General features: G+C 39.0%; 1 long non-coding RNA gene and 1 pseudogene across 1 annotated transcript in view; one reads left to right on the forward strand and one right to left on the reverse strand.

Moving 5' to 3' along the window:
- Positions 1-2,144, reverse strand: part of LOC146307153 (uncharacterized) — a 65,221-nt gene extending 63,077 nt beyond the window's left edge. The window contains exon 1 of the long non-coding RNA XR_014772757.1: positions 2,011-2,144. This is a non-coding gene — a long non-coding RNA (uncharacterized LOC146307153). The remainder of the gene's footprint in view (positions 1-2,010) is intronic.
- Positions 2,145-10,987: 8,843 nt separating this feature from the next.
- Positions 10,988-14,105, forward strand: LOC146307154 (E3 SUMO-protein ligase ZBED1-like; annotated as a pseudogene).
- Positions 14,106-18,696: the final 4,591 nt, after the last annotated feature.

The raw sequence follows: 18,696 nt of genomic DNA on the forward strand, positions 1-18,696 counted from the left end.
TGGGTACTGTCCTTGGTTTCCTTCTGTGAGGAACACAGCATGGCGCCAGTCGCATTTTAGAAAAGAAGAAACAACAACAGCTGACTTCAAAGTAATGACAACCTTTCTAGAAATGTGGTACAATCGTACAAGAGTACAATATTTGTTTCCAGAAAAACAAATACTCAAGTAAAGTACAGTACTCAAGTAAATGTACTTTCTTACTGTCCACCCCTGCATATATGGAGGGGATGATTTTGTACTGTAAATACTTAGAGTGTGCAAGATTTATGCAGGATCTGCTAGTGTCTCTAAAGACTGGAGGAGTTTGTAGACTGCTCAGCAGTGCAGTCAAGAGTACAATTATTGAAAAGTCATTCATCGGTAGGTAAATATTTAGCCATGACACTTCAATCGGCCTAGTAAACTCTCACCTGTACTATGGGACAACCAACTGACTTTTACAAGTCATGGCTCCTCTGTTTTTTTCCAGTAACAAGCAAAGATCCCGTGAGATTTCGTCACACACAGCCCGGACCAAGTGAAGGGTAAGACAGACGTTTCGCATGCTGTTGACAGAGATAAAACTGGCGATCTGAGCAGGTCTGTGGTGAAAAAAAGCACTTTCAATGCAACGGGACACATTTGTCCAATGTATACTGTTGTACTTATTTTGCAGCTGCCAGCTGTATCTGCCTCCCTCAATACTGGACCAATTTCAAAACGAGCTGTCTCCATCAAGGCCAAGGTTGAAAAAGTTGTCCTTTAATACTCACTCATAATTACACCATATCTAGATGGAGACAACATTCTATGAAATTTACTGACCATTCTATGGCCATTATCACTAAAGGCTAAAACACACCGTGCCACACTGCATCACTCTCGTCCAAGACACTGTGCTTGGAATATATCTCGACCTCAGCATCTCTGACCCCCCATCTTTGCCCTCAAGCTAGCGTGTGTTGTCAGACTGAGCTCCTGTCTGTGCAGGAGAGCAGAGACAGTGGTCTGAAGAAGTGTGTGTGTTAAAGTGATAGTTCACCCAAAAATGAAATTTCACTCATGTCATTTACACCATGTTTTTAGCCTAAATGTCATCTGTAGCCTCTCAGCCCGGAACTGTGCACACACCTGAAGCAGGTACACAAGCTCTTGCCCAAGTGGTGTAGCTGCAGCAAAGAAATGATGTTCCTCTTCTATATCAGTCCTTGGACATTTTCTTCTTGGTTGAGAGTTTGCAAAGTCAACTGTACGCATAACAAGTAACTATTTCTGAGAAGATCTCGCTCTGTCTGAGTTCTCTTCCAGGTAGCATGTGAACACAGGTATGAAAGAATCACAAGACCTTGTATATCTCATGTTGCGCCGCTTGGACAAGAGCTTGTGTACCCACTTTAGGCGTGTGCAAGCAACTCCGGTCTGAGAGGTTACAGTTGACATTTAGTCTAAAAATATGGCGTCTTTTTGGGTCAAATTTTAAGGTTACACCACACAAAGAGTATGGAGACATTTTGTGGGTTTTTTTGTGTTCTTTTTTTACATTTTAAAACTGGTCACCATTCACTACAATTGTACTAAGTTTGGCCGCAACACTGTTTTCCACTGAAGCTCCAGGAGTGATTTGTGAACTGGAGATCTTCACCCATCCTCACATCAGCACAGGGATGAGTAGATATCAGGAGAAATTTAATTTGTGGGTAAACTATCACCTTAGGCTCTCAATACTTTCTAACCTCTAAATGAATGACTGTGGATTAACGTTTAGTTTCTCACCTGTGATGCTGTTTATACTTTTAGGTCACTGCTTTATTTTACCATTTCTTCATATTCGCTTAAGAAGTAATGGCAATGCTTTAATTTGTGTTCAACATTGTAGAGAAAGGCTATGTAGCAGTAGGTTTGGGCCAAAAATACATGCATGCATATGTGTAAAGCCATTGATGGAATTGTACTTTTGGAATTGGTTCTTAAGTGGGTTAACAGGGTGTCAAGGCCCATCCCTTATCTTGGGGCTCTCGAGTTGCTTACCTGGTAGTGCACATGCCCCATATGCAACACTTAAGTCCTTACTGCATAGCCCCTGGTGCATAGCCCCCTCTTCTGTGCTTTGTTCTTGCTACATGCCACAGCTTGTCCTGTTATTGAAAAAAAAGAAAATTATCATATTACATATGTGAGAGTGCTGTTTGTGGACTACAGTTCAGGGTGTAACACCATAGGGCCCTTCAGGCTCATCAGCAAGTTAAAGAATCTGGGCCTGAACAGGTGATGGGTACCTCCCTCACCCGCTATGTGGTGTGTGTGCGTGTGTGTGTGTACATGTGTGCATCTTTGTAGGGGTAAAACTATATGAGTTAGTGGTCTTCATTGCATGTTTGCATTCACTCTGCTTCATGTGGATGTGAACCACAGAAATACAATGTGAGCTTAATGCTGATGTAGGTAAGTTCAAAGCCACTCGATAACATCAATCACATGTGCACTCCGTGTAATGCATACATGTGTATCAAGGACCCAGGTGCAGAGAAAACAAAAACCAAGTCGGGAAAAGTTTGAGTCTGTGACTTCAGACGCATTAAATTTGCACATGGGAATTAATAGTGGAATTGGAAATCTCAATTCTTAATGATTCTGGAGTAATCGTAATTTTGGAACTGGTTCTAAAATAAAACCGGGTCTTGATGCCCATCCCTAATAGCTACTGCTATATTTTGTAGGCTACTTTTACAGTATGGCTTACAATTTATTCAAAATATATTATCTTAACCCTTGTGCATTCCTTAATAAGTACAGCACATATTAGGGATGCACCGATCGACCGGAACCAGCCGGTTTTCAGCATGACCTGCCCTGACCGGTGACCGGCCGGTCAGCGTCACATATCCGATTCTGTGCCCGTCATTGTTACACACGAGTTCTGCACGATGGTCACGTCATGTGCGCAGCAGACAAACTGACCACTGATAACAGCTACACACACAGAGAGAGTCAGAGAGAGAGAGAGAGAGAGAGAGAGAGAGAGAGAGAGAGAGCGAGAGAGAGACTTTGTGTGTGTGTAAACTCATGGACTCTCAGACTTTGTGTTTTTCTGTTTTTCTTGCACCTGTGTCCTTCATGCAGCTGTCTGTTTACATGAATGAGATGAATGAGTGAATGTTTGACTGTGGATTATTGAGGGACTTTGAACTTTTAACAGCAGACATACAAAAACAACTTTGAAGACTGCAGGATGAGAGCCAAAAAAAAACCCAAACATGCTTTTATGCTCCAATGGCAATGGGATCAAAAATCGCAGTTTTGCCAGTAGTCAAGGGGACAAAAATATTTTCTGGATGTAAATTGGGGAGCATTTTCATTACACAGTTTATTTTAGAGATATCATAGCATATGAAGTTTAAGTGTCTAAATTAACACAAAAATACACAACATGACCAAAGTGTATGCAATATGCATTAACACAGCCAAAATGATGGAAAAATTAAAATCCAAAAGGACAAAAATGTCCACGGGTGTTATTGAGGGTTAAATAGTGTTCATAATTATGCCTCTGCCTGCCGAAGGTGCCGGGCCGGAGGCATACTGTTCTCCGGTTGTCCGGCCGTAGCTGAGTCCGTGCGTCCGTCCGTCCATCAAAGATTTTTGCAATAGGATTTGCAATATTGGAGGAAAGGATATTTTTTATCTTTATATTTATCTTATCTTTATTCTCAGTTGAAAAACACATTAAAATGATTATGATCTGTTAATTTCAGGAATCTGCACTAAACTAGAGAATGATGTGTTGGCCAGTACACCTCTGCAGCGCCACAACATTTAATTTAAAATGGTATTTTGACCTTCATTTTGCCTTTAAAAAATGTTGTGCATCCTGTGATTTGAAAAATTGCAGCAGAACATATTGAAATTGTGACAAAATTTTGATTAATTGTTCAGCCCCAATAGAGACTAAATTCTATCTGTCCTATTTTTTGGATCAACCAATCACACCTTTTAAAAGAATAAGTCATACCCAGCAACAGTGTCAACCACACCTCCTCACCAGGATAAAAGTTTCTGTCCCTCCTCCTTTTTTTTTTTTCTTCATTTTTTAGAATGTTTGTGAGTACTGCTCCAGATATTCAGAGGAGAGATACATGGCTTTCAGTGAGATGTTGCAAAGGTCAGACTTTAAATAGAGTGGAATTGGCCATGGACATTGGAATTCGACACAGTTCTAATCATACAGTTGGTCTCATCATGTTGGTTCGTTAATGGTTTAATAATTTGTGTATCAATTACTTTGTGGCTGATCAGGTTAATTATCAGCTAATTACTGTCAGTTTCTAACTGCAGTATGTAATAAATGGTTGCCCTTTGTGTGTGTTTACCTGTCACTCACTACTGAAGGTACACAACACAATAAAAAGAACTGATACTTTTATACTAGTGAAACATAAAATTAGCTTTTAAATTGTCTGATTGACTGCATTTATTTATTGGTTTGATTAATGGTTTGCAGTCTAATAATGTGTGTTTGTGTTGGTTATTTACAGTAGCTCATCTAGCTAATTATCAGCTAAAACTGTTTCATCTATATACAGTGTAATTATCACCTACTGTTTGTGCACTTTTGTGCCCTACAATGTGGCCAGAAAGCCCCAATAAATTTGAATTCATCATAGGCCAAAGTGACTTCTCCTAAAAATGACCTCATTCCAGGCCTGAGTATAGGTTGCCAATAGCCTGTTCTGACAAAGAAAGAACCAATATTTTTATAGTCATACTTAAGCTACATCACATGGTAGAAGCTTACCTTAATGGTGATAACACACTTGCCACTCTGCATTTTACACGCAGCAGCAAACTCCTGGAACATAAGTATGCACACAAAGTGTTAAAGTGAAAAACACAAAACATTGCGTGGCAAAATCATAATATAGGACAAGCAAATATATAATTCCTCTGGGATGAAAAAAAAGAAACAATCCAAAAACACAGAAATAACCTGATAGTTCAGTCTCACTGGCAAATTTGGCATGAATGCAACGAGTTGTGGCAAAGGACAAGCCCATCGTTACTTTGTGATCATCTCATGAAATCTTTGAATTGATACAGCAAAGTACGTAGTAATTTGTGTGTTACTGTATCTTTTGTTTGTTCTGTTTCGACCTTCACTTTGCCTTTCAAAAATGTTGCGCATCCTGCGATTTGAAATTTGCAGCAGAACATATTGCAATTGTGACAAAATTTTGATTAATTGTTCAGCCCTAATAGAGACTAAATTAAATAAATTAAATTAAATACTGTAAGATGAGATTTATTTTGTGAGGATATATTCAGTAGATTCTCTTATTTTTCACTGTTCATTATTTTGTGTCCACATAATTTGATTAGTGGTAATTACAGTTGTATTCTGCTGTTAATGTTTAATCTGGACCTATATAATGTGGCGCACCTTATGTGCAGGTAATATGAGTTGTGATCAAGATTGGCGGAGTGATATGTTAGAGGTGAAATGTCATATTGGTTGTCAGTAATGAGTTGTCCTACGTTCCTCCAGGCACAAATTAATAAAAGTGGATCAAGTGAAAACAGTCGAAGCTCTCCTCGTGCTCCTTCTTCACCCACAGCCCTTCTAAAGTTTAATTAAGTGATACACAAAGTACCGTGTATTACAATACCTAGCAACAGGGTCAACCACACCTCCTCACCAAGATAAAAGTTTCTGTCCCTTTTTTTTCATTTTTTAGAATGTTTGTGAATAATATTCAGAGGAAAGATACATGGCTTTCAGTGAGATGTTGTGGTGAGGACCTGCAATTACAGGTGCACCTCAAGTGTATTTAACGCAAACATGAAGAGAGCAATAAACATAATATCTGTTGCAACAAGAAGTGCACCCCCAACTTCTGAAAGTAAAGACATAAACATGCCGTTTGTTGGTCTGATTAAGCATGTGTGACCACTTGAAATTGTACATATATCAGAATATAGAAATCAATATACATTGAGGCCAAAAGACAATAAAGACAATAAATATTGAGCTCCAAAAGGAGTGGGAGCGGTCTTCAAAAATGTCAAAACTACATGCCAAAACAATTTGTGTTATTTTTAGGGATAACAGACAGTTTACTGTAAACAATGAATCTGTAATTGTGTGTCCCTAGAGTCTATTACTTATGGCCACTGACTGACAGATAATGTGACTTGGCTGATGCACAGAACATTTACAAAAACTGTAAAGAAGACATTATTATTCCAAGCATGTGGTCAACACTGTAAGTAGTGAAGCTCTACTATGTCATGTTTTTATCTTAATATAAAAGTGCAGTGTAGCAGTAAATGCATTCCCATAAGGGGCAGCACCTAATGATTGACTTACCAAAAATTACAGATAAAAACTTGTCTTATAAAATTTCAATATTTTATTCAATCATAATCCTGCAAAACAGACAAATAAAGCATATTGGAATAATGATAATAGTGTCATATTTTTAAAATATGTCTAATTTCCACCCTATTTTTTCTTTTCTTTTTATGAGACTTTATAACTAAAACATATACATGTATAAACAACCAAGATCAACCAACATAAACAACACATAAACATAATATATTATCCATACAAAAAATAAAACACAAAAAGAACAAATGCTGCACAATATTATGACTAGGGGTGTGCGATATGACGATATTAGATCGTGAAGGATTAGAACGTGTAGACGACCTGCCAAAGTGCGGAGATCGTATGGATCGTCTAGGTCAGGGGTCCCTAACAGGCGGACCGTGGTCCGAGTCCAGACCCAGACGCCGTCCTATACGGACCCGGACCTATAACCAACAAATTATTAAGAGATTTTAAAATCTGACGGGACGCTTCTATTTTAACTGGCGCAACTTTTGTAGTCCCTCCAGCGCTTCTTTAGCTGATCAGGAAACATACAGACCAATTGCAGAGAAGCTGCGTGTGGAGGACACGGTTGTTAATGACAGAGTTTATTACAACAGTCGAAACTAACGTGATGACATCGACACCAACCAGATGCACTTATAAAATTAAACAACTGTATAAGGACCCCTATACATAAAACAGGAGAGTCTGTGTTTCTCTGTGAGAAACTTTCAGACTTTCTCACAGCAGAGTGAACAGGTGAGGGAGGAGAGGAGGACAGACTGATCACTAATCAATCACTTATACCGTCGTCCTCTCAGACTGATTAAAAAAATAAAAATACCAACACAGGTCACAAACCAAACCTGGGTGTCCACACAAATAAAGTCTTTGTGTGAAACACTGCAGAGTGTAACATCATGCTGTTTACAAACAGTCTGCTGTCATTAGTTTGACAGAGAGAGAGAGAGAGAGAGAGAGAGAGAGAGAGAGAGAGAGAGGGTCGTGTCTAGAAGGGAACCTAAAACCCGCGAAAGATCGCGTGAGTAACGGACACAAATCTCGCGAGAGTTGCGCAAATAAAGACTTATCTTCTAGACACAAGCGAAAAAGGTGCGCAGCTCCGAAAATAGAAAGTCATGTCGTGTTGTCGACGTTTTTAATGTGGCGGGCCGCCATAAATAAAACACTATTGACTGATCCACAGAGAGTCACTGAAACACTGATCACTGACCTGCTGTGATAGAAAAAATACTCACATTCTTTACTTATTTTTACATTGTGGTGTTCGTATTTTTACTTAATTACAATTTAAAAATCTTGTATGTTATTGTTTCCTTTTTTGAAAAATCAACATTTTTATTGCTGTTGTTGTACTTTAATGGTATTCTTATTGGTATTTTTTGATGACTAAATACAGACCTGCAAACTCATAAGAGGAGAAAAAGGTGGCATGTTGGTAAACCAGTCCCCTGTCCTCTGGGGGTCTGGGAGCGTCCTGCTCCAGAAGAGAAACGTTGTGATTTTAACATGTTAACAAAACATTCTGGTGAATGTTTCAGTTAAAAGAGTTAGTTCCATCTTCTGTTTGTGGTTTCTGCAGACATTACTACCTTTACTTTTACCTTTGTACTTGAAAAAAAAAGTACAAAGTAGAGGTAAAACAGGAAATGTAAATCTAAATACATAGCATAATACATAATATAAATACATGTAAGATTGTGATAAAATCGAAATCGTGATTTTATAATAAAAAAATCGGGATATGATGTTTTTGCCATATCGCCCACCCCTAATTATAACTAAGACAAATAAGCAAATAAAAAAAGACATTGTCCAACAATGTGATATTGACATCAACAGATGTCATCAGTTAACAATTTTGCTGACGTATAGGAATTGAAGTGCATTTCGGAAAGATCCCCTTGCATCTTTGGGAGACCTGGCTGACATCAATATATCTCTTAACTGACAGTTTCAAGCAAATCCAATTTTTCCTTAAAAGAGATTCTGTAAAATCACAATTTTGGAGATACTTAAAAGAATCTCTGTGAGGGATATTAAAATCTGTTCTAATTTGCTCAAACAACTTCAAAGCCAAAGATCATCAGGCCTGCAAAATCAAATAGGCCACTCCTTCAGACCAAAACTCCTGATCTGTACAGGAAGATCAGGGTTAAACGTTAGGGGAGATCCAACATAAACGACAGACAGGTTATCTAGGTGTTTTCTCACATCCTTCCACATCAACAGTGTGTTGTAAATGATTGTGTTATGATCAAGGAAAGTTATTTGGTCTAAATTGTTGATAAAGGGGAGGGATTAAAGTTTCCTGGGATAACATGCTAGAGACTTGAGACCGATCCATAAAAGCTTCTTGCGTATTTGTAAACCAATCTGACATAATTTTGAACAGAGCCAACCAATAGTTGATGGCACATTTTTTTAAACAGCCAATTAGAACGTGTCATTTTTTTTTAAACAATTGCCAATCGTAGCACAGGGATTTTTACAAGATCAGATAAAAGAAGAGGGGGATTTCACAACAGCAAAGCAAAACACAGGGAATTTTCTATGAGCCAATCACAGGACAGGGGAGTTTTAAATCAGCCACTGACAGCACTGGAGTAGTTTTACAGGTGCCAAACCCAGCACAAGGTTGTTTTTGTTTTTTTGTTAACCCTTTCACTAACCCTAACCCTTGTTACAACAGTCAGACCCTTTACAGCTGCCAACCACAAGACAGGTGGGTTTTACATCAGGCAATGATGACAGCCAATCACAGCACAAGAACAAATAAAATATTTTTTCTTTTTCTTTCTTTTTTTTTTTTTTAACAACAGACAATCACATCATAAGTGATTTTTAACAGTCAATCCGAACACTGGGTTTTCTTTACAAGAGTAAATAAGAGACAGACAGATTTTACAGGCAGGGCTGTCACGGTAACCGCAAAAATGAATTACCGCGATACTAAGAAGCAGAAGTGGTGAAAAAAATCATTATTAATTAATCGCAATTATGTTATGGACGAGTATGAATCGATTATTAAATTTTCAAGAATCGATTATTTTTTGCATTGTTTTATTTTGAAAAAATGTTATCCCGTGGTCAACAGAAGTTAAATGTCACGCGAGCGCACCCACTTCCAATTCGCAAGTGCGTGCAGCGGCCAGAGCGAGTGAGTCATACAAGCAGGTGTGTAAAATGGACGAGAAACAACCAGCAACAAGCAACCAACTAGGGGTGCAACGGATCGCCATCTACGGTTCGGCACGCATGTGATCCACAGACCACATGTGAGCATCATAGTTTCACTGTCACTGTTACTTTTGTATAAGATATAATAACCGAAATCTTAATGCAGAGCTGCAGTGAAAAGACAGGACAGATGCTGCTGTGTGCAGCGCATCTCTGTGAAGAGCGACTGATTTAAATGCCGTCACATCGCCTTGAGTGAAATCCAGACCGTAACTTTTTTTCACTGATGTAACTATGCTATCACCAAATTAACGGATCATAAAACTATGATGTTCATTGAAACTTTGGTAATATCAGCTGTCTTAACTTCTACACAGCTCCTCTCTACTCACTGGTGATGACTGATTGATCATGACTTCTAACCAATCAGATGTGCTGTGCTGTAGGCGGGACACTGAACCAGACTACAGAGTGTAGTTGTGTATTATACTGTACAGTGTATAATGATCTAATACATGTATAGTATATACATAGTACAGCACTGGATAAGTTTGATGTTTTTAATATCATTACCATTATCATAACTATTATCATTATTATTACATTACACAACTATGGTGATAATTACAGACAGACAAAGATCAAAGACAAGTGCATTTTTTAAAAAATTTAACCCTAATCCCACCACATTTATATTTTTTGCTGATCTGAAAAATTATAAGCCTTCCATTTGATTGTTGTTGTTTAGTACAACTTGATCAGTCACAACACAATGTGTTGTGTTCATTTCTGTGTTCTACAGTATATAAGCTAGTAAAGCTACAATAAGTTTTGCCAAGTTAAAACAAATAATTCTGAAGTTACACCTACACTACACAGGAAGTGCTTTGAGTTGTTACTCAATAAAAGAGTTAAGTAATTCAGCAACTGACTGTTTTTTTAATGGTGCAATAACTTTGTGGTGTATTTTGGGTTACTGTTGTCAAATGGAAAATCAATAATCGCTAATCAAAAATTGTTAATAATCGAAAATTGGTGGGTAATCGAATCAGGACCTCAATAATCGTAATCGAATCGGATCGGGAAATCAGACAGATTAACCACCCCTACTCAGAAGCCCACCGCACTGCATGGTGAGCCACCGTCACCACCGCACATGAGCTGACCTCACCACACCTTACGTTGAACAGGAGACAATGGCAGTTGCGCTTGTACCGAAACCAAATGTTACTTCACCCCTTTGGGAGCATTTCAGCTTTCAGCCAAATGAAAAGGGGGAACCAGCTAATTTAAATGAGGCCGTTTGTAAAATCTGCGGCAAAAAGATCCAAGTAAAACGAGGAAATTCAAAAATTTAAGGTCTCACCTAGCAAGTTTACCATCCAGCTATGGAGGAAAGGCTGCCTCCTCCCACAGCAAGTCGCACAGCAGCTAATGTCGGTGCCAGCCAACAGCTTGGAGTCGGTGAAGCCTTTGCTTGAGTTGCCAAGTACAGCATTGAAAGTGACAGGCATAAACGCCTAACAGATGCTGTTACACGGGACCTGGTCGAGGAAATGGTGCCGTTTACTACGGTGGAGAAACCAGCATTCAAGCCACTGCTTCAAAAATTTGACAAGCAATACGAGTTGCCAGGGAAAACCTACTTCTCAGAAACTGCTGTGCCAAAAATGTACAATACAGTCAGAGCATCGGTTCAGAGTGAGCTCAAAAATGTGGACTATTTCTCTGCCACCACTGATATGTGGTCAAGCATAAATATGACTCCTTACATGAGTTTAACTGTACATTACCTGACCACAGACTGGACTCTAAAATAATGCTACCTCAAAACAGTGTTTATGTCCCAGAATCACACATCCGACAACATCGCAGAGGCTCGCCGCAGCATGTGCATGTGCATGTGCATGTGCAACCAGTAAATTTGCAGATTTTTGTTTTTTAATCATAATTATTATTGAACATTTTTTGTTGCTGACAAACTTCTGCTCCACACTTCAGCCCAGTAGTTGACAGTAATGCACAAATGAGCTGGTTTGCATTGCTATTGTTTCATTACATTCATTACAATGCATTTCTCCTCTCCTCTGTGACGGGCGGGTCTCCCCCCTCGCTCCTCTCTCACACACCCATACCCCGGTACAGACACACCCACCCACACTCAGAGAGTGGAGGAGAGTGTTTCCGACCGTTACGGTAAAAAACAACAACAAACAAACAAAAGTTGTAAATGGATGACCAGTGGTTCCCCAACCGTTCGCTCCGCCATGCAAAAATATCGGTGTTTTTTTAAACGAACCGTACATAGCGAGGCGGGAAGCACAGGTAGCTCTGTGGCCAGCATTAGCCAAAATGGGAGCATCTCTCCCAGCCCTGACCACAGCGCTTGCCAATCTCCTGCCCCTGTTAACGTCGCCATGATTAGACCCAAACACACCTGTTCCAGCCCTCCCACCGAAGCACACAGTAAAAAGCTGCAGACGGGTCACCACCGTCAGTCTGGCTTTGATCCAGCATGGCTGTCAGACTGTAGATACACATGGCTGTACAAGACCGAACTTGGTGAGTGAATTGATTAATATGGATGGATGGATGGATGACAGGCAGGCATGGCGCCAGGATTTTAACTTTGGGTGGGTCACGGTAACTTCGGATGGGCCTTTTAATTACAAAAGTTAACACTGTTTCCAACTGGTAATCTCAATTTAACAAAAATCACTGGTATCTTACTGTGAATGGCGACTAGCACTTCCAGTTGATAATGACACTTAAAATCTTTTTAACAGTTTCAGTCTGCAGTTTATATTTATTTCAAATGGCACAGGATATCTCCTTATTCACTATGGATCAAGTAGATCAGTATATCAATTCAATGCGAACTGTCATTTTATTCCTTTTAATGCATTTTCATTTGATCTGGCTGGATTACTTTTTCAATTGATTGTAAGGAAAGAGAGAAAGAAAGCGATCAGAATGATGGGTGAGCTACAATGACTTTAACAGGAGAGAGAACGCGCTGCAATGCGCTGTTCATTCATAAACTTAACTATCTGTGCTGTGAAGGTCATCTGAAGACATCAAGTCAGGCAGGAATATTCAGCTCTACCTCCTGTATTATCTGTATAGTATTACATTTTATAGACGTTCTAGTTTTGATGAAAAAGGCATTTGCATGTATAAAATAAGACAATGATAAGCTTTCCTCAGTACACCGGTCATCATTTCTGCTGAACAACCGCCATAGTGTGACGTGCATGTGCAAGGGTAACATATCTGGTGCGACGAATTATGGCCCACTGTGATTGGTCCAGACCTCACATGTGATACTAGCCGAATAAATGTTGTCTTTTTGTCAAATGGAAACTTTTTTGTCTTAAGGGTATATTAAAATCCTGATTTTAATAATTAAAAATTATGTTAAGAAAATATATGTTCTCCCAGTCATTTAAGGTGGGCCATTGTATAAGTGGGTGGGCCCAGGCCTGTTAGGCCCACCCATAAAGCCGTGCCTGATGGAGGGATGGATAGATGCATAAATAAATAAATCAATAAATAAATGAATAAAAACAGTGTTCCGTTGCTAAAATGAAAAACAATGTGAACACAAATCAGTGTAAACTGTTTATTCAGGTCCAAGTGCTCTGTAATCATGGTAATGGGGTCGTTTGGCGAGAGGGTTCTGCAAGGACCCCAATGATGGACCACGCTCATTCCAGCCCAGTCTGGACTGTCCTACAAGATGGAACTCCAAACAGAAAATGGTGGACCGAGTCTTGGAGCAAACTCCAGCTATAAAAAGAGTTCTGGATGATCGGTGGCATCAGCATCTCATGCCTAGCTGGCAGGACATTGCGGTTTTGGAGTCAGTGAACGCGGCATTAAAGCCAGCGGCTGAATTTACGGATCTGCTGTCTGGCGAGACCTATGTCACAGTCTCATCCATTAAATCCATCCTGAAACTCCTCACTGAAGATGTTTTAAAACCATCGGACGAGGACACCACTCTGACCGCGGACATCAAGCGGAAGATGTGCAGTGTTCTCGAGGAAAAGTACAGACCAGCTGCCCTACAAAAAACTTTGGCAAAGGCCTGCTTGCTGGACCCTACATATTAGGGCAACAATTTTAATGATGACACAGAGGAGACAAAGTACGCGCTGATTGAGGAAATACTAGACGTGGAGGACGGAGGGAGCGGTGTCAGTGTGTCAGCTGCTGCACAACAGTAGTCCTCGGCACAAACAGCGGTGCCACCAGTGGCTAAAAAGAAAACCCTTAGAGACCTGCTGAAGCCATGGACAACCACCTCTGCAACCATACCCAAGAGAGTTTGAGCCGACACTGAACTCACATGCTACCTCCAGGAGGACCCCATCGACTCCAATGCAGACCCACTCGCATGGTGGAGTGACAACCAGGGTAGATATCCTCTCCTCTCTAAAGTCGCCTGCAAGTACATGTGCATTTGCGCAACAAGTGCACCATCGGAGAGAGTTTTCAGTGCAGCCGAAAATATTGTTACCCCTCTCCAATCCTCTCTGAAACCACATAAGGTGAATATGCTGGTTTTCCTCGTGCGCAACAAGGACATGACCCAGGTATAAATCATAGGCTATTTTCTTTATAGGCTCAAGGAGAATTTTTTATTATTTTTTTTAATTGTCTAGTGCCTCGTACATCTCACATTATGGAATGTAATTTTAAGATTCTTTTATGTGAGAATGTAGAAGTTAAAACTTAAAATCTGTGGCCAATTCATCAGGATAGCGCGTAGTTTAAAATTTGCTCCTAAGATGTGTCGTCCTGCTAATGAGACAGCCAGCATACCTCGCCAGCTAGCAAGATGACTGGGCGGTTACCCCGCTAAAAAGGGTTGTGTTTTTTCTATATTGTTTGTGTCACATTTGTGTACAAAATTATTGTTTTTTTTGTTTGTTTTTTGTTTTTTTTTATATGAAAATTTAGTTGTTATCTACTCGCCCTCATGCCAACTGAAGATCAGGTTTAGTTTTTTAGTCCACAAAACACTGCTGACTTTCAAAGGAAAACAGCATTATAGAATCCTCCAAACAATGGAAGTGAATCATGGCTAGTTTTCAAACATGGAAAAACAAGAGAAAAAAAAAAAGACTACATATTACTCGTCTGGTGTAATCCAAGTCTCCTAAAGACCCAGCACACCAGGTTGACTAAAAGAATGTTATTTACACCATGTTTTAGCCTGAATCTTCACTCTAGATCCTTAGGTTTGAGCCTCGATCACATGCACACTGTCTTAACTAGGTGTGTTTGTTGTGACGGTGTGCAAGGGGACTTGGATTACCAGTATGGAGGAATTTTATGTTTTTTCTCTCCCCAGTTGTTTTTAATGTTTGAAAACTGGTCACCATTCATTTACATTGTTTGGGAGATTCAGCAACTCTGTTTTCATGTCAAACTCCAGCAGTGTTTTGCAGACTAACAAAATATGCCCGACCCTCAACTGACTTAAGTTTGAGTAGATAATGACTAAATTTTCATTTCTGGATGGACTATCCTTTTACATAGTGCAGGGCTGTACGCTTACTTTTTTAGGTGGTAGCACTGGTGCTAGCAAGTTAAAAATTTTAGTAGCACAAAGAAAAATTTAGTAGCACACACAGTTGGACAGTTAGTTAACGTGTTTATTGGCTAAATTCGATACTGATCAGAAATTCTAACCATGTTAACCCCCTGGCTTCGTCTTAATTTCCATCCTAATTGGTTGTTAAGGACAAAAATGTCCACCTCCATAAAAACTACATTAAAAAAGTACAGATTCATATTTTTTCTACTTTTTTCTGCATAAATCTCTCAAACAACTTCAGTCCTGCCCCCAAAACTAAACATTCAATCATTTTGAGAAGTTTAACCCTTTAAATGCCTGTTTGATTACTCGATATCACTGTTATTATTTATGAAAAAAAGCAAAGAAATTTAGATATTTTCCATACAACAAATGTTGGGTGGCTGGGGCATGTTTTTTTTATCAGTCTTGGATATGTCAAGGATTAACCAAAATACTGACTTTGATGCATTATTACTTTTTGTGTAGCATCAGATTTAGACGTTAAGGACAATTAACTCCCATTCAAACCACATTTTTTATCTAAAAGTTGCTGATTATAATCATGCATTCTGTAATGTTAGGGTTTCATCTTTGAGAAAAATACTAAAATTAGTCATTTTTACTGTTCAACACTAAAATCTGCCATTTACTCACCATAGGCCTATGCATACAAATCTTGTTATTTCTTAGTGATAAAATACTGCAGTAACACTATTTCCACTTTTTTTCCACGTTTCCACTGAATTTATTTTTAAATCAGCAGCAGATCTTTCAATTCTTATTTATTTTACGTACTTGAACATTCAAATTGAACACTCAAAACAGAACAATATGTTACAAAAAAACTTGACTTGAGGCGAGGTGAGCATCTCTACAGGCGATGTGTCGCTTTGTAATACTGTGTTTATAAACGCTGTCACGTTTAAAGATTGTACTCCCTGTGATGTATGGCGTATTTCCTGCCATCAATTCACCTGCCGCCAAACAATATTTACAAAAAAGGCGCTTTTTTGGTTTGTTTACCTGGAAATGTAGTTCTTTTGTATTCGGATTGAGAAGGACAGTACACACTTAGAACTACAACTCCCGTGAAGCATTGCTACAACAACTGACGTATAGGACAAGAGACAGCCTATAGCAGGGGTGTCAAACTCAAACACAGAAAGGGCCAAAATTTAAAACACAGTCTAAGTCGCGGGCCAAACAGGATTAACATTTATTAAACTGTCTAAAACTGACTATGTTTTATTCAGAAATATGAATTTGAACAGCCAGACTGCAACAACTTTTTCCTCAATAAAATAAATAAGATTTAAAATATTTTTTTTCTTCAACAATAACAAAAGAAAAGCTCAGAATATTTCAGCTCACATATCCAGGTGGGGGTTACATTTGAAAATGCTTGCTTTTTGTCTGCACATAAGATATCGCACATTTTAATCATGCAAACCCTCAATGGCACTGCATTTGGCATAAAAAATATGCTCATATAATAATATTACAAACCCATCAGCCCATCAGGTACAGATGAACATATTGACCTGCTCAATTTAACATTAAGGCCAAAACGCACTGAGAACTTCAACAGAAAAGTCAACTGTAGCTTCTATGGTGCACTGCAGGCTTCAGATTTAAAATGTAACACCACAGAACCAGCAGTATTTTAGGAAAAGGTTAAACTGCACACTGACACACACTGAGGAGATGAAGAGGAGAGACAGAGTCTGGACTCTTCATCATGACTTACAATAACGCAGCAATTAAGTATTTAAAAGTACACAAATCAGACTTGGAGTAAAAAAAAAATCGCGCACCACATAAGTGTACATTAATATTATGATTCTTTATCATAAAAAGTTTTTTATATCAAGTCGACACATCTGTCCATATTCTCTCTCTCTCTCTCTCTCTCTGCTGTGGGTCAGTCTTATTTTTATTTTTACCTGGTTTCAGGTGGAGCTGCAGTTCATCTCCCTCCTCATATACTTGTGTTTCTTTGCACTAAGTCAGTTGCCTAAACAGACAAACTTGTTTACATTGTCGTTTGACAGAAGCTCACGTCTTCGCGACTGCGAGCTGATTTATTTCTCGAGTTGCGCGGCAGCTGACGCAGTGCATTGTGGGACTTGTAGTATGAGTGCTGGGAGTGCTATTTACCGACAGGCCATTCATAACAGACACGTGAAATTATCTCGTATGTGGCCTATAGCCTTGTTTTCCCTAGACATGATATCAGCGCAACTCCTTCGCACTTGTGCAAGTGGACACGTATTTCTCTTCGCACAGAATGATTTTTAGTAGCAAATGCGACGAAAATTGTCGCACTGTACAGCCCTGTAGTGCTTTTAGCTGTGGGCTGTATAGTGTATATGGGAGAAAAATAGTCAACATGTTGTGCTTTTAACCAGCTCACTCATTTGAGACCATAAATAAGCACGAAAGCATATACTCTTCAATATTGTTGAAAAGTGTAAAAAGTGTTGAAAATTGTACTTTTCAAGTTCATTTTCAGTAATTAAGAGAAGCTATATTAGCCAACACCTTACAGTGTTAGTGGTAACACTTGTGGAGTTACAAGTTACTATGTGAGAGAATTAATATCAACACTGCATACATGCAATGCAAGAAGTGTTGAATTTTACACACTTTATTACACTAAATTAGTGTTAAGGTACCAACTCTCCAAAAACAATAAAATTAACTATCTGTGGTGTGGACCCATATAGACATTTCAAAAGTGTTCAAAATCAATTCCAACAGTGTTAATCTGAGTATCCACTTCTGCCTGGTGCTCGCCTCTTTAGGAAAGCTAAACAAAGTTTACTTTCCCTCACACCCGAACAATCATTTTTGGAAGCCATTGCTCAACGTACTAACACTGAAATCATTGTAGACAGCGGGGGCTGTACTACGAAGGAAGCTCAACACAGCCAGGCTTTCTTTGCACGACAAAGCCTAAAACTGCAATCAGAGATAACGGGTATCATGATGGTGGTTATCAACTCACTTTGTTAATCCAGGCTTTCGTCTTCAGACTCTGTGCGCGTTCATATAAAAGGGGCATTTGTTGCATCATTTGACTCTTCTTCCACATGAAATTAAGCGATCGCGATCCTTACTTAAGTCAAATCATCAAGTTGTTATAATTATGAGCTGTGGAAAATATACAAAATACATTACGGCAAAAAGCAACATTGTTGCTGCAAATAAAGCAGGAAAAGAAGAATGCCGTCAGAAAATGAGTGATGGACTAAATGTGGTCTTAATGCTGCCGTTTATTCTAACATGAAAACTGCACATTAAACAATAAAACTCCATACAGTAGATTTAAACATGATGAAGTCTGTCTGACACTGTCCTATGATGACAAAGACGTGGACATCACTGAAGTTTTTGACCAAACCAACGTATAATGAGTGTAACTGATTTAAGATTGGCTGTGATAAATGATGATGAATTTTCTAATCAGTGATCTGAGCTGCAATATCACCAAGACAAAACAGATAACAGTAAGAAGTATTCAAAGTGTCTGTAGTTGCTTCATCATTATTTTACT

The sequence above is a fragment of the Lutjanus erythropterus genome, chromosome 21 (genome assembly GCF_056507025.1).
Source record: "Lutjanus erythropterus isolate fLutEry1 chromosome 21, fLutEry1.hap2, whole genome shotgun sequence".
In the NCBI taxonomy this organism is placed as follows: Eukaryota; Metazoa; Chordata; class Actinopteri; order Lutjaniformes; family Lutjanidae; genus Lutjanus; species Lutjanus erythropterus.